At 46.3% G+C, this 26028-nt stretch overlaps 1 non-coding gene across 1 annotated transcript; it reads right to left on the bottom strand.

Moving 5' to 3' along the window:
* Window positions 1–23035: 23035 nt before the first annotated feature.
* On the bottom strand, window positions 23036–23139 carry LOC129403885 (U6 spliceosomal RNA). The gene has a single exon (XR_008629537.1). It is a non-coding gene; the product is annotated as a U6 spliceosomal RNA (small nuclear RNA).
* Window positions 23140–26028: the final 2889 nt, after the last annotated feature.

Raw genomic sequence — 26028 nt, forward strand, 5'->3', positions numbered from 1 at the left:
CCATTAAAAAGCTGTTCATGATTGGGTTTCAGTCATATGTGTTCCAACACCCACTCCTACACCAGGGTACATTTCCCAGCACCAATGTCCCCAGTTTGCTTCTGACCACCACCCAACTCCTCCCCCGCCACATTTTCTCTCTCTCTCTCTCTCTCTCTCTCTCTCTCTCTCTCTCTCTCTCTCTCTCTCTCTCTCTCTCTCTTTCTCTCTCTCTTCCCACCTCTCCTTTTCTCTCTCTTTTTCTCTCTCTTCCGGGTTTTACATTTGCACAGCTTAGAATTTTGTGAGAGTGAATTATAGTGGTCACTTTTATTTTTCTGATTTAATTGGAGGAGGAGGTGCCTCCCAAATGGTACTCAGAAGGCTTGAGGGCTCCTGCCAGTTTTTCTTCACCAACTGGGACAGATGATCAGGGCCAGGGCCCCAGGATGTGCTGTGGCTCAGGAATTCTCTGTGTAACTCACTGTGTACCATTCCCTGCCTCTGTGAGGCTGCGCGCTATTGGGGTGTCTGTTGGTGGTAGGGACAACACACACACACTCCTCTCTCTCTCCCTCCCCCCACCCCCCACCCCCCTCGGCTTTTATGCTGGCTGGAGGAATCCCCCCACACTCAGGGAGTGCTTACCGGGGCCACTTCAATGCTCACACACATGCTCACTAGGGGGCTGGCGCTGGTGGCCACAGTGCCCATATAGCTTTCAAATTGTGGTCCTCACAGGTGGCACCCATTAGTTGTGGTCCAGCCAGAAATTGCTGCTGTTAGTGTAGTAGGTGAGGCACTTACCTTGAACGCAGCCAACTAGGGTTTGATCCATGGCACCACACAAGGTCCCCTGAGCCCCACCAGGAGTGATCCCTGAGAACCACCAGGTATGCACCCCCTCCCAACAAACAAATAAAATAATGAAAATGAGGGACTGGAGCAATAGCACAGCGGGTAGGGCGTTTGCCTTGCACTTGGCCAACCCGAGTTCGATTCCCAGCATCCCATATGGTCCCTGCCAGGAGTAATTCCGGAGTGCATGAGCCAGGAGTAACCCCTGTTCATCGCTGGATGTGATGAAAGAAAGAGAGAAAGAAAGAAAGAAAGAAAGAAAGAAAGAAAGAAAGAAAGAAAGAAAGAAAGAAAGAAAGAAAGAAAGAAAGAAAGAAAGAAAGAAAGAAAGAAAGAAAGAAAGAAAGAAAGAAAGAAAGAAAGAAAGAAAAGAGAAAAGAAGGAAGGGAAGGGAAGGGAAGGAAAGAGGAGGGAAGGGCAGAGAAGGGGAGGAGAGAGGAGAAGAGGAAAGAGTGGGGGAAGGGGAAGGGGAGAGGAGAGGAGGGAAAGGGGAAATTAGTTTTTTATACCAGGATCACAGACAGCAGGGTTGCCAGGATTGAGCTCAGCATATGTGGGGGTAGGAAGGACTGAACTTTCTGCTCGCTCTCGACAGGCAGACATCACACATCAAGTCTTCCCCGCCCCCACCACCCCCTTATTCGATTAATGGTGTTCAACCTTTTCCTCACCTCCTGGGTTGCATTCCTAGGACATCAGCTGTTACTTGATCACTGCAGACTCTGACGGTCTGCTTATCTTGCAGCAGCTAAGAACATCTTTCAGTCACTGAGTTCAGCTTGCGCCTTCCCAGCTAAGTGACTTCTCTGCCCCTCAGTGGAAAATGCTTCCTAGAGCCTGGAGAGATAGTAGAGGGTCTAAGGCATACGCTTTGCCTGCAGCCTATTGTCAGCACATGGCTTTCCAAGATCACTGGTGTGAACCTAGAGGCTCCCCGAGAATCCTCCAAGGGGCCTGGGTGATCCCTGGAACCTGTACCTCAGGGCCCTAGCACTGACTTTCAAGCCCAATTGGCAGAGAATTCTTGGAAGTCCCCCCCACCCTGAAAAACTCAAGAGCTGTCAAATAGACACTTTCCAAGGATGACATACAGATGGCTAAACAGGTGATTGAAAAGTGTTCATCGCCGCTGATTATTAGAGAAATGCAAATCAAAATGATCAAGAGCTATCACCTGACAGTAGCATAAATGGCCTATATCAGGGCTGGAGGGATAGTACAGCAGGTAAGTCGCTTGCCTTGAATGCGGCCAACACGGGTTCAAGACCTGGCAGAAAGGGATTGAATACACCCTACCGGCTGTGCTATCGATCCAGTCCAAAGATACACACACACACACACACACACACACACACACACACACACACACACACACACACACACACACACATATATATATATCACTGTCATCCCGTTACTATCGATTTGCCCGAGCAGGCACCAGTAACGTCTCCATCGTGAGACTTGTTGTTGCTGTTTTTGGCATATTGGAATACGCCACAGGTAGCTTGCCGGGCTTTGCCATGCGGGAGAAATACTCTCGGTCGCTTGCCGGGCTCTCTGAGAGGAACGGAGGAATCGAACCTGGGTCGGCCGCATGCAAGGCAAACACCTTACCCGCTGTGCTATCACTCCAGCTCTCTATCCCAAGTACAGTAAGGAAAAAAGAAGGAAGGAAAGAAAAGTAAAACAAAAGATGGAAAGAAAAGCAGGCTGGGCCAAAGAGATAGCGTTGGCGACTGAAACACATGAGCTGCATGAAGAGGAGGCCTGGTGGCCTGGATTTGATCCCTGGGATTACATACGGTTCCCTGAGGACTGCCAGGAGTGACCCCTGAGCACTAAGCAGAAAGTAGCTCCTTGGGGCCGGAGCGATAGCACAGCGGGTAGGGCGTTTGCCTTGCACGCGGCCGACCCGGGTTCGATCCCCGGCATCCCATATGGTCCCCCAAGCACTGCCAGGAGTAATTCCTGAGTGCAGAGCCAGGAGTAACCCCTGAGCATTGCTGGGTGTGACCCAAAAAGCAAAAAAAAAAAAAAAAGAAAGAAAGAAAGAAAGAAAGTAGCTCCTAAACACTACATAATGTGCCTCCACCCCCCAGCCCCCCATACTGGCCCCCCCCACCCAAGAAAGGAGAAAGGGGAAGGAAAAAAAAAAAGATGAATGCTTGCATTTTGCTACGACTTGGATGCAACTGGAGAGTGTCGTGCTAAGCAAAGTGAGTCAGAGGGAGAAAGACAAATACCAGATGATCTCACTCATGTGTGGAGTATAAAGAAACAAAACAGGGGCAGACAATGGCCAGTGGAAATCAACTCTGAGATTCTGCCAACCTAACTGAGCCTGCAAGACTGCAAGTGTGTGTGTGTGTGTGTGTGTGTGTGTGTGTGTGTGTGTGTATGTAGGGAGTATATTGGCATACAGGGAGAGGCCTTGGGACCTCTGGCCCCAGTACTGATGTAGTAAATCATTATACCTCAACTTTTAAAAAGAAACAAATAATGAATATATGTTGGTCAAATAGCTAGGAGTCTGACCTCACTGTGATTCCAACTGTAAGATTTCTGGAAAAAGCAAAACTCTGAAGAGAGGAAAGTGGTAAGTGAGTGAATCACAGAGGCGTGTGAGGAGATGGGGATGGCTGGCCCGAGCAGTGACCCCCCCACCCCCCAAGCTTTGCTAGAGGACCGTGGACGCCTGTCATTGTCCATTTGGTGAAGCCCGTCGAATGTACGGCACCAGGAATGGCTCTGCCGCAAGCCTGGACTTGGGGCAGTGTGTGCAGCTCCCCAGAGCACCCCACACCCACCCAGGGGCAGCCAGAGTATCTGCAGTCAAGGGCCGCCCCGCCTCTCTGCTCTGTTTCATATGAAACCCAAACTACTTAAAACAACAACAACAATAACAACAACGAGGGGCTGGGCCACAGTACAGTGAGTGGGTAGGGCATTTGCCTTGCATGTGGCAGACCTGGGTTCGATCCCCAGCAGCCCCCGGAGTAACCCCTGAGCACTCCCCAGTACGACCCTAAATTCCTCCAAGATACATATGAGCGAATCAGTGTGATTCTTGTGTCAAGGCAAGTTACAAAGAAACCATCCCTGCATCTGTGGAGAAAGTCACGAGCAAATAATAATGCAAACTCTCATTTCTTCAGACGTTTTTCCCTAAGTAAAATCTATGTTGATGCCTGAAGGATGAGGAGGGATTAACCCAGTGAAGAGGCACAAACAGCGAACAGAATGTTCCAGGAGCTGAGGCAGAAAAGCAGGTAGGATACAGGCGGGCCAGAGGAGCTGGAGCATGGTGAGCCAGGAAGTGGGGGGCCAGCAGACCGTGGAGGATGGGATGCCACCATTAGGGCTGGCACTTTCTCCCATGGGCAGGAGCTGGCAACAAACTGAAAAGAGGTTGGATTTTAAAAGCTGCCTCTTAGTTGTTATGGTGACAAGGGCTCTCTCTATCTCCCCCCCACACACACACACATACATACACACACACACAGCTGGCTGTGTTGCTTACATGCCAGTTGTGACACTTGCCAGGTCCGCGTGGAGCTGCAGTGCTCACACACTCGGTCTGGTGCCTATCAGCTGTCATACTCCTTTTGTTGTGGTGCTGCTCTGTGCATGTGGTCAGCCCTGGGAATTGAACCCTAGCCCTCAAGTTTGCCAGGCAGGTGCTCAAAGTCATGGAACCATCCAAAGCTTCAGATTTAATTGGCTTTATGTTTTTGCTTTGGGGGGCCACACCCAAAGTAGCTCCAGAGCTACTCCTGGATATATACATATCCTCGAGGGTCACTCCCAGTGGGTACCATATGTAGTTCCGGAGATCAAATGGTCGCATTCAAGGCAAGAGCCTTAATACCCGTATACCTCTCAGGCATCCTACATTGAAAATACTTTTCAATCCAGGGGTGGGGGCGGGGAGATGGCCCAATGACTGAGTGCATGTGAAATTGTGTGCGGGAGGCCTAAGTTCAATCCCCAACACCTCCTGATCCCCTAAACAACTCTGCAAGTGACAGCTGAGTATGACAGAGTGCTCTGAAACCAAACCCAAAAGTGTCTCTGGCTGTTGGGTAAGAGAGTAGTTAAGAAAGAATCATGGGAAAGCAGCAAGGCCAGTGAGGAAAGTGCCGGCCATTCCAGGGGGAGGGACCACATGTGGGATCCTGGGCTCTCCGCCGACAAGTCCAGGTGGCCATGAGTACCAATGGGGGAGGAGGAAAGGTATGTGGCAGGGCAGGAATTGTAAGCAGGAGCTCCTGGAGGATCAAGCTGGATAAAATGCCACAGGTCTCAACATAGAATGTGTCTTATACACTTTCATAGTAATGATCACTGTCACTGTCACTGTTGTCCTGTTGCTCATTGATTTTACTCTAGCAGGCACCAGTAACGTCTCCACTGTGAGACTTGTTGTTACTGTTTTTGGCATATCGAGTACACCACGGGTAGCTTGCCAGGCTCTGCCATGATAGTAATGATACAGAATAAAATAATAAAATAATACATACATTGTGGGGCTGGAGAGATAGTAGCTTTGCACATGGCTGACCCAGGTTTGATACCCAGCATCTTATACGGTCACCTAACACTAGGAGAATAATTCCTGAGTGAGGCCAGAGCAATTGTACAGCAGGTGGGGTGTTTGCCTTGCACGTAGCTGACCCAATTTCTATCCCTGGCATCCCATATGGTCCTCCTGAGCAGTGTCAGGAGTAACCCCTGAGCATCACTGGGTGTGACCCAAAAAGCAAAAAAATAATAATAATAAAATAGAACAATTCCTGAGTGCAGAGCCAGGAGTTACCCTGAGCATTGCTAGTGTCCCCAAACAATAATAATTCATTGTGTTATAACTATGTTCTACACATCTATGCTCTCTGGAGGGACTCATTCATTTCCTCCTGGTTCCAGTTGTCTGTTGCTTCCCAATAATCCCCATGGACTTGGTGCCAACAGCCATCTATGTTTTGCTCCCAGCCTGCAGCATGAACAGGGGACTCTGCTGTGCATCTGGTGGGGGACAGCTAGCCCAGAGTTTCCCACTGGACTCTCGCTCACCTGCCTGGATGGGCCTCCTGTGGGTAGCAGCTCCCTTATAGAAGCTGCCCTGGTGCTCAGTGTTCACTACTGCTGGGTGTTTTGCTCACCTGTTCAACTTTCTCTAGAATTTGAGCATTTCCAAAACATAAATTATGTCTTAACGGGGCTGGAGTGATAGCACAGCGGGTAGGGCGTTTGTCTTGCAAGTGGCCAACACGGGTTCAATTCCCAGCATCCATATGGTCCACCCAGCATCACCAGGAGTAATTCCTGAGTGCATGAGGCAGGAGTAACCCCTGTGCATCGCTGGGTGTGACACAACAAGGAGAAAAAATGTCTTAATGGGGTTGGAGTGATAGTATAGCGGGTTGGGCATTTGCCTTGCATGCTGCCGACCCAGGTTTGATCCTTCGAACCCCATATGGACCCCTGAACCCACCAGGAATGGTCCCTGAGCCCTGAGCACTGCTGGTTCCACTGTTGGATAACCAAAAGAAATAAACAAACAAACACCCTAGTTCCTAATTGTTCCTAGACCACATCTCTTTGGATGTGGCCTCCACCATCGTCCCACTCTCACTTCTGTCTCAGATAGTCATTGTGGCTCATGCAGAAACCCAGGGCAAAAAAGCTGGAGAGACATCGGTAGTGGGGCCTGTGGACAATGGATGAACGAAATATGTGAGACCATCGTGAGGCCATCTTAAGCAAGCAGTTCCACAGAAGAGGACTGAGAGATAGGACTCAGAGGCAAGGACATGGGACATAAGTTGGGGACCATCCTCCTCTCGTGAACCTTCTATGAACAGGCTGGTTGAGAAACAGATGGAGGCACAGGAAGGGAATCTCAGCCACGGGCTGGTGGGAGATGGAGAAGCAAACACCAGTGGAGAGTCTGCTGAAAGCCAGTTGCTCACTCTGTCTGGAAATCAAGTCTCTCGACACATTGGTCATCATGAGGATGCCATGGCAGGCGGGTTAACATGCCATCCCTGCACTCGGCCTCTCACCCTGGGATTGTGTATTCTTCAGAACCACCAAAGTGATGCCTTGTGTAATTGGTGGCCACACCCAGCAGTGCTCTGGCATCTGCTTGGGCTACACTCAGCAGAGCTAGAGGAGAAACAGAGTGACGGAACCCAGTGTCTCCCACATGCACCTAATGTAGGGTTTCGGGGAAAAGGGGTGTTTTTAGGCCATGCCTGGGTGCTCAGGGATTTTACCTGACTCTAGGCTCAGGATTTTTTTTTTTTTTTGCTTTTTGGGTCACACCTGGCGATGCACAGGGGTTACTCCTGGCTTTGCACTCAGGAATTACCCCTGGCCGTGCTCAGGGGACCATATGGGATGCTGGGATTGGAACCCGGGTCGGCCGCGTGCAAGGCAAATGCCCTACCCGCTGTGTTATCTCTCCAGCCCCTAGGCTCAGGTTTTTTTGTTGTTGTTGCTTTTGTTTTTTGCTTTTCGGGTCACACAGGCAATGTACGGGGGTTAATCCTGGCACTACACTCAGGAATTACTCCTGGCGGTGCTTGGGGGACCATATGGGATGCTGGGAATTGAACCCAGGTCGGCAGCATGCAAGGCAAATGCTCTACCCACTGTGCCATTGTTCCAGCCCCTAGGCTCAGGTTTTCCTCCTGGTGGTGCTCTGGGGACCATGCAGTATCAGGATTAACCCCGGGGATCCTGCATGCTGGGCCCAGGCCTTTCTAGCTATCTCTTCAGCCCTTCCAATGCAATGCTTAAGTACACAAATCAGAGAATTCTGATTCAGTTTAGACGTGTTCCTCCCCGCCCCTCCCCCAAACTTTGGCAAAGCTAAAGAATCTCATGTTCTTTAGAAATTTATTTGAAATAGAAAAAGCCCCAGCTTCAGTGTTTAGTCTACGTACATTCCATCCCCGTAGGTCCTCAACCCAGCTTGTAAAGACTTGAGAAACAATGGAAAAAGAGCAGTCTTTGTCCGAAGATCCTATCTCACTCAGGCTCCCACCCTGGGGCTGCACCCCATGCTTGACCAGGAAAAAAACCAGTAGAAGAATTCAAACCCTTTATTCATTCTTTCCATTCCCCGTCCCAGGTTTTTTCTGTTTGTTTCTTTTGTTTTACTACAGATTAAAATCCTTTGCTCTTCCTTACTGAAGATTTTACTTCATTTTTTTAAATTGAATCATCGAGAGACACACAGTTACAAAGCTGTTCATGATTGGGTTTCAGTCATACAGTGTTCTAACACCTTTCCCATCACCAGTACCCCAATTTCCCTCCCGCCACCCCCAACATTCCAGCTCCCTCTACCTTCCACTGCCTGACTCTATGGAAGGCACTTCTACTAAAGTTTGGATTGCTTGTTTTTTTTCTGTTTGGTCAAACCAGGTGATGCTCAGGTTTTACTCCTGGCTCTGCATTCAGGAATTACTCCTGGTGGTGCTCAGGATGCTATGGGATGCTGAGGCCTGAACCCAAGTCGGCCATGTGCAAGGCAAACACCTTACCCACTATAGTATCATTCTGGCCCATACTACAGATTTTAAGAGCAATTTTTTGGTAGATTTTAATTAATTAATCCAATATGATGTGTTAATGTAGTTGTAGAAAATGTTCATTTTTTCACTTTGAATAAGAAACTAGAAAGGGGGGAGCAGAGCAATAGTACAGGAGGTAGGGCGTTTGCCTTGCATGCAGCAGACCTGGGTTCGATTCCTAGCATCCCATATGGTGCCCAACACCAACAGGAGCAATTCCTGAGTGCAGAGCCAAGATTAACCTCTGAGCATCGCTGGGTGTGACCCAAAAGGAAACTTGAAAGGAATTCTGCTCTTTAGGGATGTGTTTTAAGAACAGTTACTGAGTATCCTAAAAAAAAAAAATATGAGTTCATATCTTTTATGAAGTTGTAACTATAAAATTGTGCAAAAAAAAAAAGTCAGGATCAGCGGTCAGCTCTTCACATGTCCAGATTCCATGTGAATTCCTATTCCAGAGGGCCTTAAGGACCCTCCGGACTGCCCCAGTAGCTAAAGATGTTTGTCTTGCAAGTGTGAGGCCTTGAGTTTGATCCCTGGTACCATCCATATGTGCCAAGAGCAGTTCATGCAGCTCTGCTCTCTGGGATCCCCGACATCGCCACGAAGTGTGTGATCTCTGGAATACAGCCTGGTGTGTACAAGCACTGCAACGAAGAGTGTGACCCTTGGTGAATCCTACAACCAAGTCTGTGGCCTCTGGACACCACCACCACCACAACAAAGGGAAGGCAAGGGGAAATGAAATGAAATAAATTAAAATAACTTAGAAGGCTGGAGAGAGAATACAGTTGGTAAGGCATTTGCCTTGCATGCCGCTGACCTCAGTTCAGTGCCTGGAACCTCATATGGACACCAAGTACTGCCAGAAGTGATCCCTAAGCACTTCCAGGTATAGCCAACCCCCCCCCCCCCCAGGCAGTGACTCAATCAAATAAGAGAGAGAAAAATGTAAGTGTCCTCTGGCTGCCCCTACCCCGCTGTGCTGGGGTTCTAAGCAAGGGCCTCATACATGCAAGGGAAATGCTCCATGGCTAAGTCCAAAGCTTTTTTTTTTCCTTTCTGGTGGTGTCAGGTATCCAAGCAATTTCCGTGCCTGCCAAGTATATATGTGCTGCTGGGCCATATCTGCAGCCCCAAGGATGACAAAGTTAAAAAGTTGTATTTAGGGGTGGGAGCAATAGCACAGCGAGTTGCACAGCAGGTGCATTTGCCTTGCACACGACTGACCCGGGTTCGATTCCCAGCATCCCACATGGTCCCCTGAGCAGCAGTGATTCCTGAGTGCAAAACCAGGAGTAACCCCTGAGCATCGCCGGGTGTGACCCCAAAAGCAAAAAAAAATCTTGTACTTAAGATCTGGGGGAAACGGCCCCAAGGGTTGGAGCACGTGCTGAAATCCTGAGTTTAATCACTGGCACCAGGTGGTTCTGGGGGGATCCCTGGGGACCATGCCAGGAGTAGTGCCTAAGCAAGTGTGACCCTACCCCAAGTGAAAAAAAATAAAACTTGGTTTTAAGCTTCAACTTGGACTTACTTTTAAAAAAGTTTGAGAGTTGTTTGAGAGGTTTAAAATGTGGTTTGGGAGCCAAAGCTGGGACGTAAGTCCAAGACCCAGAGGTGACTTCTTGCTTGCTAGGGACTTCGTTTTGCTGCTAGTTTCCTGCAAATGGCCTGACTTAGGTCAAATAAACTCAGGTTTATTGAGTGCTATGGGAGGAATTACACTCATTTTATCCAATAAGCCTAAGATGTGTCACTGTAGTCATTTTTTGCAGAGAAAACGAAGGTTCGAGAAGAAATAATTCATTTCAAGTCAGCAGAGCTGATCCTTGCCAAACTGCAATCGGCTAGAAAAAGGAGGGCAACTGGGTGACAGATAAAGGGCTGATTTCACTGACAATTAGTGTATTGTTTGTGCAGCTAATGGGCTGAGCCAAAGTAATGAAAGCCAAGAAAATGTTGCCTTTTTATCAAAAGTAAATGCTGGGCCCGCAGATGAAAGGACCACTGGAAGTTCTTCCGAGAGAGCCATAGTTGAGATTTTCTGAAAGATAGGGTTGGAAATAAAATTAGATTGTATGAAAATGCCTGAAGGAGACTAAAGGAGATTGAGCATTGTGCTTCAAAACCTTTATTAAGCTGTTTGTTCTACCATTAGCAAATTTTGTAAGAGATAACAAGATTACAGAGAATTTATTTTGTGAAATAGAAAAAATTGCACAACGTCAATTTACACAACAGAAATTTCTTCCTTCCTTTCTTCTCTCACTCTTTCTTTCTTCCTTCCTTCCTTCCTTCCTTCCTTCCTTCCTTCCTTCCTTCCTTCCTTCCTTCCTTCCTTCCTTTCTTTCTTTCTTTCTTTCTTTCTTTCTTTTCTTTCTTTCTTTCTTTCTTTCTCTCTTTCCCTCCCTCCCTCCCTCCCTCCCTCCCTCCCTCCCTCCCTCCCTCCCTTCCTTCCTTCCTTTTTTTTTTTTTTGAGTAAGAGGTAAACCCAAGAGTTAAAATTGAGCTCACGGATGTGGCTCAAGTAGCAGAACACATAGCCTGTCTGTGTGGGAACCTGACTTTGATCTTAGTTAGCCATATTTCCCCTTCCCACTGCCTCCAACAGTGCCAGGTGTGACTCTAGTGGCCCTAAGCACTAATAGGTGTGGCCCTCCCACAGCAACAAAAATCAATAGACTGAAAAAAAGAAAGAGAAAAAACAGGGGGCTGGAGCGATAGCACACCGGGTAGGGTGTTTGCCTTGCATGAGGTTGACACGGGTTCGATTCCCAGCATCCCTTATGGTCCCCTGAGCCCTGCCAGGAGTGATTCCTGAGTGCATGAGCCAGGAGTAACCCCTGTACATCACCAGGTGTGACCCAAAAAGAAAAAAGAAAAAACAAAAGCATGAGGAGCCGGAATGATAATATAGTGGAAAAAGCACTTGCCTTGCACACGGACAACCCAGGTCCAATCCCCAGCACCCTATATTGTCCCCAGAATCTTGCCATGGGAGATCCCTGAATACAGAGGCAGGAGTAAGCCATGAGCATGCCAGGTGTGGCCCCTAAACAAAACACAACAAAAAAATGTACCAACACTGTTATCACTGTATCACTGTCATCCCATTGTTTGTCTAGTTTCTCAAGCGGACACCAGTAATGTCTCTATTCCTCCCCAGCCCTGAGATTTTAGCAGTCTCCCCTTACTCATCTTTCCCAATGATTAGAAGCTCTCTCGGGGTCAGGGGAATGAGACCCATCGTTACTGTTTTTGGCATATCTAATACACCACGGGTAGCTTGCCAAGCTCTGCCCATGCGGGCAACACTGTAATATAACAAATTAATATGTCACAAGTATTGCAAAGATAGTTCAAAGGGTTTAGTACATGCTTTGCATGCAGGAGAACTGGGTTCTATCTTCAGCACTGTCTGCACTCTAGCACTGTCATCCCTTGTTCATCGATTTGCTCAAGTGGGCACCAGTAACATCTCCATTGTGAGACTTGTTGCTGTTTTTGGCATATCGAATACATCATGGGGAGCTTGCCAGGGTCTGCCGTGCAGGCAGGATACTCTTGGTAGCTTGCCGAGCTCTCCGAGAGGGACAGAGGAATCAAACCTGCATTGGCCACGTGCAAGGCAAATGCCCTACCCACTGTGTTATCGCTCCAGTCCGCACAGAGCCAAAAATAGACTCTGAGCACTGCTCAGTGTGACTCAAATACCACAACCCCCACGAAAAAAGAAAAGATTTTGGTAAAGAATAGAAAACAATGAAAAGCTCTGAGATTGATATTAGTCCTACCTCTGCCTGATGTGGTCTAGATGCTTCATGCTCAAAAGAGTTTGAACCTTTTATTAAATTCCTAGACCAGCTGGTGAATCTCAACATAGAATTCAATCTAAATTCAAGCACACCCGGGCTTCATCATCCAAGGGAGCCAGCAAGAATGAAAGGTGGAAGCTGAGAGTTAGGGGCTTAGTAGTAAGAGATTTGCCTTGAGTCTTTATTCTCCTTCAGACTGTCACCCAATTTTATGTAACTTGTAGACCACATATCAATATAAGTAAGACATGCTAGGGATATATTTGTAAGCATAGAAATATGTTATTTATTGCCAGTCATGTTTGATAGTACTATTCCATTAATCTGGCTGCAAGACATTCCCTCAAATCACCATTTCCTTAGCAAATAATCTTTAAAAAGCCTTCTTTGGAGGGCAGAGAAACAATACAGAAGGTAAAGCACTTGCCTTGCAAGTGGCTGACTCTGATTTGAATCCCTGGGCACGACATATGGTCTCCTGAGCATTGGAAGAGGTGACCCCTGAGTAAAGAACCAGGAGAAGATCCTGAGCACGGCTGCATATAACCTAATAACCCCCCACCCCACCCCTACCAAAAAAATCACAACACAAGTGTTTTTTTTCCTATGAGTTATATTATTCTATCATTCAAGTAGCAATAACCAGTTATCACTCCTCCTTCCTCCACTAAACATCTTAGTAGCATCCTAACCAAAGCAAATCTAAACTTTTAGATGATCCCCCAAACAGGAGCTAAAGCCATAGTATAGCAGGTTGGGCATTTGCCTTGCACAAGTTGACCCAGGTTCAATCCCCAGTGACCCGTTGGTCCCCTGAGACCACCAAGAATGATCCCTGAGTGAGTGCAGAGCCAGGAGTAAGCTCTGAGCACCACCAGGTATGGTCCCCATACAAACAAAGAAAATCTATAATAAACAAAAATCTACCAAACAAAACAATATTCCACATGTTCAAATATCAGGATAAAACAATTTGCGATTAAATTGTTTAGAGAACAAAGCCTGCCTTCCTCTGTCTGTGCTTTAAGATAGCTGAATACTTTTTACTGATGTCCTAGATATTATATCTGTGTCGTCTGTTTAGTCTCTTATTCCCATCAATGTAAGAATTCTGGCTATTTCAGTAGGGACGGAGCTCAGTGGCAGAGCACATGCTTCTCACGCACTCTGGATTTCATCCCCAGTGAACCTTCTTCTGCCACCACACCCCCACCAGGCAGAGTAGTTCCCAGGCAACTCTCTTTTCAGTATGGAATGATACACTGCTTTTAAGCTGTGTATTGCCAAAAACTAATGACAAGTCTCACAATGGAGATGTTACTGGTGCCCGCTCGAGCAAATCAATGAACAATGGAATGACAGTGCAACAGTGCTATTGACTTCTAGCTCCAGAAGAAAAAAAAATGTCTGGACAGCTTACAAAAACAGAATGTGCTTGACAGAGTTGTAAAGGAAACTCTGAGTGGAAAATGGGATGAAAAAGCCACTCAGGTGCTTGGATCCTGGGCTTCAACGCTGGACTCACCATTGCTTCGGTGACCGTCAGGATGGCAGTTTCCAAACTGTATTTCCGAAGGATGGAAAGGGGTGGAGGCTTCTAGAAGCTCCGCAGCTTCTGATGCCCCTTCATAATCACCTCCTGCAATGTGGACTGGGGCTTGCCCCATGGCCCAGCCCCCTCCTCCAGCCGTTTCTGCAGACAAACCCTTGGTGTTGATGTTAATCAAAGTTCTCTTATGTGGAAAAAAGAAATCCTTGAGATGAGTGCAGGTGTTTCAAGTTTTGCTTCCCAGAAGCGGGCCTCAAAGATGGTTCTCATCTTCTTGGCCATGCAATGTGCCCAGTCACCTGGCCCACAGACCTTGTGAGACAAACGTGGGTCCATACTGAGGTGACGCAGCACGACTCAACTCTCACCTGCTGGCAGGGTGGCAGCGCCCTCACTCGGGCTGGTCAGATCTGAAGGACTGACTGAGGGGACCCCATTGCCTCAGCTCTGGGCTAATACCAACTACACACAGCCTCGCCGTCCTTGCCCTGAGGCAGCGCAACTGAGGGAACATTGGGGAGGAATATTTTGAAAGCAGATTTCATTGGAACAACAGAAGCGAACACAAGAAATAGCCCAGAGTGTCAAACTTAAAGTAATCCCTTCCAAATAAGTTCTCTGTCATGAGTCGACCTGAAGAGGCAACTGAATAAAATCTTTGTGGTTACTAAGCTAAAATGATCCCAGTGGGAGAGATGGCCTAACCCAATTAGGGGGCTTTGGGACTTCAGAATACTTGGTCAGTATTTGCTTAGGTGACCTTTCCCCCCCGCCCCCTTTGGCCATACCTGGCTGTCCTTAGGGTTTACTCCTGTCTCTGTGCTCAGGAATCCCTCCTTATAGAGCTATATGATGTTGGGGATCCAACCTGGGTCAATGGTGTTCATGACAAACGCCCTACCTGCTATACTACCTTCAGAGCCCTGAACTAGCCTCTTCCATCCTCTTCTGCAGAACCAGCTTTGATGGATTTTTTTTTTTATTATTTTGCTTTTTAGGTCACACCTGGTGATGCTCAGGGGTTGCTCCTGCTTTGCACTCAGGAATTACTCCTGGAAGTGCTCAGGGGACCATATGGGATGCCGGGGATCGAACCTGGGTTGGCCACGTGCAAGGCAAATGCCCTACCCGCTGTGCTATTGCTCCGGCCCCAGCTTTGATGGCTTTAAAGATGACGGGCTCTCCTTCCTTGCTAGGGCCTGGTCCGGGAGAAACAACTTCCCAGCACCTTGAAGGAAGTACCAGGAGCAGGTGTGACTGCCCCACACATCGGTGTTAAATCTACATCAAGAGGAGATAACGTGTACAAATTGCAGGCCTGACAAAAGGCAAGAAGCTGAGAAGGAGGGCAACAATCACAAGCATTGTGTGAACTCAAAGCTCTGTGTGACTGTGTGGTGCTTGGCTTAACAGATTTTGTGGGGGTGCAATGAAAAAAGCTTTTCATCCTTCGAATTAAATAAAATGCAGGATGGTTGGGAACGTGGCATAACTGGGGAATTTGTCTGCTCCGGGGGGAAAAAAAGACAAAATAGGACGTTGACTAGGAGGATGGAGCTTGTGAAATGTTGACATTTTCTCAGATTCCACTTTAAAGAATTTGCAAAATCCTCAGTCTGTAATCTCCAACAATGCATTTAAGTAGGATGGCTACATGCCTTGTAAAAGTTTTTGTTTAAAGTTGTAGTGCATGAGACTGGAGTGAAGCAGGAAAACCGCCGAAGACCTAAAGACTGGCCGGAGGTGTGGCTCAGTAGGAGAGCACAGATCGTGTGTGTAAGACCCTGGGTTCCATCCCCAGCACCCAAAACTAAGCACACACAAAAGTAAAGGAATAGGAACCTCCCCCCGCCCCAAATAAACCCCACCAAGAACAAAAGAAATAAAATTCTTTTATGTGTGTAGTGAGGGGGTTGGACCACACCTGATGGTTCTCAGAGCTCACTCCTGATTGATTCTGTGCTTAGGGATCACTCCTGGCAGTGCTTAGGGAACCATATAGGATGACAAGAATAGAAGCTAGGTTGGCCTCGTGCAAAACAAATGCCCTACCCACTGGACTATCTCTCTGGCCCTTGAGATGTAAGTTTTTTTAAAAAAATAAACCTCACATGTACTTTTTTTTTTTACTCAAGCAATATCTCATTTTATTACTTCCACTAATGAGTTCATACTATGAGACAAAATATTTTGGGGGGATCCATTTCATTAGACTTTTCTCCCAAGTCTAGGTCTTCCTGCCTTTGCAATATACTAGGAAAACTTTTATGACTTCTAAAGGTGTTATCTTTATTTTTCAGAGTATCCCGCCCACACGGCAGAGTTTGGCAAGCTCCCCATGGTGTATTCTGCATGCCAAAAACAGTAACAACAAGTCTTACAATGGAGACGTTACTGGTACCTGATCAAGAAAATCGATGAACAATGGTATGACAGTGCTACAGAGTAATTAACAGGACTGGAGAGAGAGCACAGCAGGTAGGGCATTTACCTTGCACACGGCCGACCCAGGTTGGATTCCTCTGTCCCTCTCGGAGAGTTGGGCAAGCTACCGAGAGTATCCCGCCCGCACAGCAGAGCCTGGCAAGCTACCCATGGCATATTCAATATGCCAAAAACAGTAACAAGTCTCACAATGGAGATGTTACTGGTGCCCACTCCAGCAAATTGAACAACGGGACGACAGTGTGACAGTGCTACAGAATAATTAAGAAGAGGATGGTGAAGTTAAAATTACTGAATTCATTCTTATAATTCCTTACGTGGACACGTTAGAAGCATTCTACTCTCTTTCTTTTCTTTTGTTTTTGTCTCAGACTGATACCGCCCTGGTACTGTAACAAGCGGAGAGAGGCTCTTGTCACACACAGGCGTGACTGCTCCAATCCTCCTACTCAGGAGGCACAGAAAGAGCAACTTTTCACTTTTAAACGATGCATAAAATAGTTGTGTAGATGCACATATCTATGCTTTTTAAAGTATCTTAACCACAGTGTTTCATTCTAATAAGGTTACTTGAGCAGTGACAGATGTATTGTGCAAAAATATTCCTGAATAATTAGATTATGCTCATGAATTAGAGATGATTTCTTTTCTTGTAATTTTATAAACACTAGTTCAGTAAGTCAGAATAATGAAAGAACATTCATTTCCAGGGATACAAATTTAATTTTGAATAGTTAGGCATAATATGACTTTAAAATAAGATCTTCATCTAGCTTTAAATTATGAGTAGCACATTTTACCATTTCACCAAACACTACTAGTATTCTTCCTTGTAGAAATGAATTAAGCCAAGTATTTTTCTTTGGTTTTTTATTTTTTTTGGGTGGGGGGGCGCCCACACCCAGCAATGCTCGGGGTGGTCCTGCACTCAGGAATTATATCTGGCAGTCCTTGGAGACCATATGGGATTCTGGGGATCAAACCCAGGTCAGTTGTGAACAAAGCAAATACTAACCAGTGTACTATCACTCTGGGCCCTAGGCTGAATCTTTTGATTATAAAAAAAAATTTTAAAATAAACTTAGATTAAATATTTTTTTAAAACAAGTTTGGATGAAATAATTTATAAGGACACTTTTTAATTATTTTAATCCTTCAGAAAAATTTCCTTCCTTCCTTCCTTCCTTCCTTCCTTCCTTCCTTCCTTCCTTCCTTCCTTCCTTCCTTCCTTCCTTCCTTCCTTCCTTCCTTTTCTTCCTTCCTTTCTCCATTCTCTTTCTCTCCCCTTTCCTTCCTTCTTCCTACCATTCCTTCCTTCTCTCCTTCCTTTCTTCCCTTTTTACTCCTTTCTTTTTCTCCCTCCCTCCCTCCCTCCCTCCCTCCCTCCCTCCCTCCCTCCCTCCCTCCCTCCCTCCCTCCCTCCCTCCCTCCCTATCTCTCCCCTCCCTTCCTCCCTTCCTTCCTTCCTTCTCCAGCAAGTGCTCAAGAGCTACTCCCAGCTCTGTCTTGGGGGGACCATGCAGTGGTGAGCCTCAAATCTGGGCCTCCTGCATACAAAGCATGTGCTCAGCCTGTAATGTTCGCTCTCTGGCCCTAGATCAAGGTTTGTTGTTACTGTTGTTGTTTTTTTTGTTTTTTAAAGGCATCACGAAGAAAGCAAAAACAGGAGCCTTCACATGCTCTCTAGAGACAGTGAAGTAGCAGGTGACGGCTCCTTTTACACTCAACCACCCTCAGGCAGTGCAGGGCTTCTCAGGCCTTAACTTGCTCATTTATAAAATGCACAGTCCAATCAGGTTACTTCCAAGACCCCTTTTGTGCTACCGAATGCTCATCTTAAGCAGAACCGAAGCCTCAAGCAGACACCTGCCTCCGAACTGAACTTGTCACGCCTACAGAGCTTTGCCAGCCTTGTCAAGTGAGCTGGAATGGAAGGTGACACAGGCCCTTCACCTCAAACGGGTTGCTGTGTCCAGATAAAGCCTTTCTTTTGTGTCTGTATGGTTCTCAAACCGAGAGGACGGGTCAGTCATCTCCGGGGACAGGGGAGAGCTTCTTGTTCTGGGGAGTGCCAGGGTAGTGGGGACCCACAGTTCCCTTTGTGTAGTTACGCAAGGGAGCAGAGAGCAAACAGTCTCTGCCCCAGGGCCAGCTCTGCTCTGGGGCTCCCACTGCTCATGATAAAATCTGTGCACAGATTCATTTGGATCCCCATAGCCTCTCGGCCCCCAACTGACTTGACTTCATATAACCCTCTGAGCCCTACATGGCTGCTTCCTGTGTTCACCTGTGGGCGGGTCCTGCCTTTGACCCTGACCCCTGGCTTCGTAGCGGGCCCATGCCAGCTCCCATGTCCTGCTGGACCTGCTCTCCTGTACACAAAGGCCATGGGTCAATCTCATTCCATTGTCACCCACACCTTGTTTTGAAATCACGGTGATTCTTTGCACTTAAGCAGGACTTTCACCAACAGAAGAGAAAGAAGTATGTTTCAAAGGTTGTGTTTCCAAATCAAAACTTGTAAGATAAACCAAGAGCCAGAGATAAATGAGGTGGGAGAACAAATGCATTTAGAATTAGCCAGCTTGACTGTTGAGATGATCCCAATGTAGTTGGCAACATCGAACTACATCCTAGTCAGAGGCCGGATGAACAAAGTCATTCTCCCCAGCAGGTGTGGAAGGGGGTGTTGATCTGGACCACTTCAATGTCATAGAGCTTTCCTACTTGTTGATCTGTCCGTGTTGCCTTTGAAATTCACAAAGAATCCATGCGCTGTTGGATGATCTGGTGTCTCCATGGGACCTTGGCCTGTCATCAGCCACGGCATTTTGAGGCTTTAGAAGGTGGGTGAGGTGTATTCCTTCCTTCCCTCCTTCCCTCCTTCCCTCCTTCCCTCCTTCCTTCCTTCCTTCCTTCCTTCCTTCCTTCCTTCCTTCCTTCCTTCCTTCCTTCCTTCCTTCCTTCCTTCCTTCCTTCCTTCCTTTTCCTTTCTCCCCTCCCTCCCTCTCTCCCTCTCTCCCTCCTTTTTCTCTCCTTCCTTCCTTCCTTCCTTCCTTCCTTCCTTCCTTCCTTCCTTCCTTCCTTCCTTCCTTCCTTCCTTCCTTCCTTCCTTCCTTCCTTCCTTCCTTCCTTCCTTCTTTTCCTTTCTCTCCTCCCTCCCTCCCTCCTTTTTCTCTCCTTCCTTCCTTCCTTCCTTCCTTCCTTCCTTCCTTCCTTCCTTCCTTCCTTCCTTCCTTCCTTCCTTCCTTCCTTCCTTCCTTCTTTTCCTTTCTCTCCTCCCTCCCTCCCTCCCTTCCTTCCTTCCTTCCTTCCTTCCTTCCTTCCTTCCTTCCTTCCTTCCTTCCTTCCTTCCTTCCTTCTCCATTTGTCCTTTTTTTTCTCTTTCTCTCTTTTCCTTCCTGTTGCCTTTCAGCCCTGCTTTCTTTCCTTCTCAGCTTTCATCGGCTTCTTCATTAACACTCTGGTACAGGGGCCAAGGAGATAGTTAAGCAGGGAAGGCAATTACCTTGCATGCAGCCGAACAGGTGTAGCCCAACCCCACCACTTCCTCCCACCTCCCCCTCCAACAACAACAAAACATTGACAGAAAGATGTTTAACATGTATCATTTATAAAATAGAAATAACTAGCAATGAAAAGATAATAAATGAATACCTCATTCTATGTTGAATTATTACTCAGCTTCCAACATTCATAAGACATTGATGATGTTAAATGCTGACATATTATATATATACACATATATATATAATTTGGGGTGATGTCTGGCAATGCTCAGGGCTTACTCCTGCTCGGTGCTCAGGGATTACTTCGGGGGGGGGTGTTAGGGGACCATAAGGGCTACCAGTGTTCACACCCAGTTGTCCACATGCAAGGTATGCACCCTTCTTCCTATGTTATAGCTTCAACCACCTTTAACTGCTCATAATTTACATTTTGGTCAGAAAAATAAGGATTGGTTGGAGACGTAGTTCAGTGGGAGAGCTCATGCTTTGCATGTGTGAGGTTGCATGCCAGGCACTGCCAAAAAATAAAAATCATGATTTTAAAATTGCATATAAAGAATGGCCTCAGTTATTTAAAATGCAAGGAAATAACTAAGAGAGATATCTCAAAGGGTTTGTGTACATGCTTTGCATGCTGGAGCCCCAGGTTCAATCTCTAGCACCTCTGGCTCCTCATACATCCCCAGAAGTGACCCTGAGCACAAAGATAGGAATATCCCGTTCACAAACATCACTGGGCATGGTCCCAAGCCCCCCAAAGCCAAGAGAACCCAAATGCCCACTCTACTGTTTTTTTTTTTTTGTTATTGTTTTTTGTTTGTTTGTTGGGCCACTGCTACTCAGGAGTTACTCCTGGCTCTGCACTTAGGAATTACTCTGGGAGTGCTTGGTAGACCACATGGGATGCCTTTATATATTATCAAGTCTACTCATATGTACATGATTTATGTAACTTTACTGAGTCGCAGTCAGGACCATCAATCAACTGGAGACATTTCATCACCTGATAAAGTACATTTCATCATCGGTAAGGTGCTTCATGCTTCTAACAGTTGATGCCTAAATTTCTACTCCTGACTCACTGCCGATTTCTCTATTTTCTATCTTACTAAAATTGCCTTCACTGACTTTTTATGCAAACAAAATGATACAATACTATTTATGACCTCTAATATCCTCGATGTGTCATTTAGCATGTTTTTGAGACTCATCCATGTATCATGTGCCTATCTATTTCCTTTTATTATTTCATGTTCCATGATATGAATGTACCTCCTTTTGTTTATTCCTTCGTCGACTGATGGCCATGTAAGTTGTCTCTGGTTTCAAGCTGTTGGGTATAATGCTACTCAGAGCTTTCAAAGCTCTTGTACCAAGCTCTTGTACAAAGCTCCATGGAGACCTGTCCTCATAACTCTTGAGTAAGCACTTAGGAGTGAAATGTTGGATCCTGAAGTAGCTTTTGATTTAACTTATCTGGAAACTGCCAGATAGTTTTCGAGAGTTTACATGCACTTTAATTAGTTCAACCTGGGACATCAAGTCTATCTGTCAGTATTTGGAGGTGCAGCTGTCTCTGGCCCCTGGATCCTGTGTTCAGCAGATCTAGAGTTGACTAAGGGCGAATATTGTAAAGCCATAATCATAACTTTAGAAATGACTGGAGTTGGTTCTGCAGCTCTGTGTTTCCTTAGGCTCCCAGTAAACCATAAGCATTCTCCTCAATTTTTCAAGACTGTGGAAATTTCTATTACAAGTCACTTACGTGTTCAAGAAGGAAGAATGCCTTTTGCCCCGTGGCCTGGCTCCTTTGGAAATGAGTGGTTGCCATCCGGTTAGCAGATATAATCTAATCATCAAGAATCTAACAAAAGTTGACTGCCAGCTCAGAACTCTGCTAGGGGCTATGGGTCATAAAAAAGAAATCTTGGACTGGGGCAATGGCTCTAAAGGCTGAATTGAGCTGGGTTCAATCACCAGCACCACATGGTCCTCCAAGCACAGCTGGGAGTACTCCCGCTAAGCACTGAGCTGAGAGCAGCCCTGAAGCAATGTGTTGTGTGGCCCCAAATCTCTCTCTTCCAAAAAGCATCAACAACAAAGAACTTCTAGGCTGTCTTTGCCCTCAATAAACTTGGGACTGGGAAAACAAAGCATGTTAAACAGAACAATTGAGGATAACAGATGGGGCGCGGGGGGCAGGCAGTGAACCGGAAACATTAAATCAGACAGGAAGGCAGGTAGAGGCTCTGTGATTTAGTTCCTTTTTGTTGTGGTGTTTACTGTGTGCCTAGCAGGCTCCCAGTCAGTGGAGACATCATAAGAACAGAGTAGAAGTCCCTATACTCAGAGCACTGATGTAGCAAAAGAATCACTGTATCACTGTCATCCCGTTTCTCATCGATTTGCTTGAGCGGGTGCCATTTGTCCCTGTCATTCAGGGTCAGGGGAATGAGACCCATTATTGTTACTATTTTTGGCATATCGAATACGCCATGGGTAGCTTGCCAGGCTCTGCCATGCGAGATTCTGCCATATCACCACATCTCCTACTCTACATCCCTGACATACCAGGAGTAGTACACCACATTGGATGGGATGTGAAGTAGAATGCAACCACAAGGCTTACACTGTAAACATGTGAATACTCTTTTATACAAGAGCTTAATGACTCCAGGTTGGGATACAACAATCTTCACACTTGCTTTTAAGGAAATCTGTTTTGATCATTTTTAGTGAATGAATCATAACAAGCAATATAAAATAGGGCCTGCTATTGGTGACTTGAATTGGTTACTCTAGATAACCTCGCGTCAATTGCACGCCACACGTCTTGAGGGCAATAAAGTGCTCCAGCTTTATTGCCAGAACCAAGAACCAAGTGCAGCGACCTGAGGTGAATATGTCTGCAGCTTTGAGAATCTGCAAGGGTTGTGCATCTCAACCACGTGGCTGAGGGAGAGCAGAGAAGGGAACTGGGTGAGAAAAGTTCAGGGAAAGAGTCATCTGGGCAGCGCCCTAGACAGCATTTTAATACCATGTCTTCACCAAAGAAACAATAATTTAAGGTACAAATGCAGAATAGAAAGAATGAACTTACAAAATAAATTTTTTGTTTTTGGGTCACACCTGGGGATGCTCAGGGGTTACTCCTGGCTCTGCACTCAGGAATTACCCCTGGCGGTGCTCAGGGGACCATATGGGATGCTGGGATTAGAACCCGGGTCGGCCGCGTGTAAGGCAAATGCCCTACCCGCTGTGCTATTGCTCCAACCCCTTACAAAATAAATTTTTTAAACATCCAGGAGACTCACGAATCCATGTGTCATCCTTGCGAGGGGCTGTGCTAATCTTCCTTATATTGTTCTGATTTAAGTACATGTGCTGCTGAAATGCACAGAGCATCACCTAAACGTGTAAGATAAAAGACTGGGGGGAGAATCAAGAGCGTGACAAAGACGGCAGAGTCGAGATTCCTAAAGCCCGGAGAGGGTTCACTGCTGCATGCAATGCTTTCTTTCCTACCTATTTGTGGGAACCAAATGACACATTCCCCACTCCTCTGTGTCTGTGTTTTACTGAAAGCCAATGTCCCACACTCGGATCTATGTTCTGAACAGAGTGAATGCTCTGTCTGGGTTCAGATCTGCGTGAAGAGGCCGGGACAAACGTGACCAGCTTACTTTCACTCTCGAGGGCAGGGTCTGCTGTCTCCTCTGTTACAGTAGAGCAGTGTGAGGATGGGAATTTCTTGAAGGGTCAGTCAAAAGGCAAGACAAGACAGTCAACACACAGTCTGCACCAACACTGAAGAGAAGCTCCTTGGGGTGCACTGGCACTACAGAGGGAGTTGTGGGAAGATAAAGGGCTGGTCTGGCTTGGAGCAGATGCTGGGTAGTACACAGGCTCGGTCGGAGCCTCTGCAGTCAGATTGACCCACATTTCGATCTTGGCTTCCTCACTGGGTGCTGTGATTATCAACACGATTTAGCTTTGATGTATCCGTTTTGTTTCTTCAAAAGGGACCTGGGAAAAAATAGTTGATGGGACAATTAGATGAAGTCATGGATATAAAGCATAGCAAAGCGTAGCTTGGCACATAGTAGGTGTTAAGCTAATTAACTGGTGGAAGTTGTAGTGATTGTTAATCCCAAGGAGAAAAGAACATTTATAGTGCTAAAAATAGTACACCTTAAGCTCTCTGAGCTGTTTTTTTTTTTTAATTACTTTATTGCGTTTGTGTGTGTATTTGGTGGGGGGAGGGGCATATGTAGCAATGATCAGGCTTACTCCTGGCTCTATACTTAGGACTCACTTCTGGCAATACTCTGGGGGCTTTGAGGGGTGCCAGGGATTGACCTGAATTGGCGATGTGCAGGGCAAGTGCCTTACCCACGGTTCTGTCTCTCTGGCCCATATTACAACTTAAATTTTTTACGACTAGTTTCTAGGGCTTGAGAATGGTAGGAGTATCTCAGTCAAGAATTTTTTTTCTCTAACATCCCACTGGTGAAAGGAGGTTTCTCACAATCCCATTCTTTGTAAAACTGCATTTGGAATGCAGTACAATTAGATGGAACTCTGCAGAGTTTGCTGACCATGAGATGCTTGATGACATTTCCCCAAGATACTTGCTGGATTTTTTCCCCTCCAAAGAATGAGTCATTATTGTGAGATACTGTTTATTGTAATACTCTTGTGTTCCTGCTCTACATACCAAACAAAGGTCACTTGACAGGCACTTTATGTTATAGTCAAGAACAAAAGAAAGTAATATAATGCTGTGAAATGGCATTTTGGAGTTTGATGGACACTGTCTTTCTGGGCCTTTTGGTTACTGGCTTAAATATATATATATGTATATATATGTGTGTGTATGTATATATATATGCATATATATACTCATTAAGAGCAAGGCGAGAGGAAGAACATTTAGTTGCCTCACTTATGCAAAAATTATACACAGAGATGATTTTTTGATAGGGTAATTTGGTAAGTACTGGTAGTGTATCTAAAATCAGGATTGAAAAAAAAATTTTTTTTGCCTCATTCTGCTGTGTTTGGGGGTTTACTCTGACTCTGTGCTAGAGGCCCCACTCCCTTTGCTGCTGGGGGAACCCTGCAGAGCTGGGCACATGCTCAGTCTTTGAGCTCTCTCCAGCCCTAACATCAGGCTTTTACTCATTGTTGTATACTCTGGCACTAGTTCCCACCGCCGATACCTGCTCTTCCCTTTGTCGCTGCTTTTGTTGCAATGACCAGGGGTTGCACCACCTTAGATGTGGTGCTTGCATCCTTGGTGGTGGTGCATGCTCGGCTGTGATGCCTGCTGGGGCTCTCTCTGGGAGTTGCTCCCACTGAGCAGTTGTAGAGCTGTCTGGGAATCACAAGCGGTGCTCACCTGCTACTCACGAGTCACATTCCTGGCCACTCTGTTACATCTTGTAGGTGTTGCACCCACGGTTGCAAACTCTGGTGGCCATGTTTGAACACATCAGTTATAGTGTTCGCACACACCTGGCTGCGTCCTACAGATCACACAGTCTGTGGCAGCACTGGGGGCTCTAGACAGCACAGCTGCTGCCACCATGCACATGGGTAGCACCTGACACTGAACTCGTAGCCTTATAAGGCCGGTACTTTCAACCACCAAATTATCCCTGGGCCCTGGAGTACTTGATGCCCCGCGTGCCACTGGTAGTTCACACTTGGATGTGGTTTAGCTAACACAAATTGCTGTGCCAGCGTGAACATGTTAAGACAATGAACATACTGTATTTGCTGGATTATTTTCTAAGCAATGGGATCATTCTTTTCTTTTTTCATTTTTTTGCAATGGGATCATTCTTACAGAAAAAACTTTTCACTATCTGATTCTTACTGCCCCAGGTGTAATTTAGGGGAAAAGGTGAAAATTGTCACACAAAATTGTTTACCTTTCAAGATAAAGCTAAATAAATGTGTAAGTGTGTACATAACTAAGAGAACGTTTCAGCAGTTACAGCTTAATTCCTGTGGAAAGCAAAGAGTTTCCACAAAGAATTACCTTCAGCTCCTCCTGGGTCAACAGGGCACTTTTATTAGAGTCTTTTCATTAAGATGAGGCAACCCAGCCAAGTTCAAGACACCAAACCTTCTGACTCAAAGGTTACAGCCACACTTCTTGGTGACAGCAACACCATCAAGTCATCCCACCTAGCTGTTCATCTGGATATCCCTCTGCTGCCTCACCCAATTCAACTCGATACTTTGTCTTTATTGAGTCAGGATAATGATTTCAAGGGCCA

The sequence above is a fragment of the Sorex araneus genome, chromosome 3, assembly GCF_027595985.1.
Source record: "Sorex araneus isolate mSorAra2 chromosome 3, mSorAra2.pri, whole genome shotgun sequence".
Classification (NCBI taxonomy): Eukaryota; Metazoa; Chordata; class Mammalia; order Eulipotyphla; family Soricidae; genus Sorex; species Sorex araneus.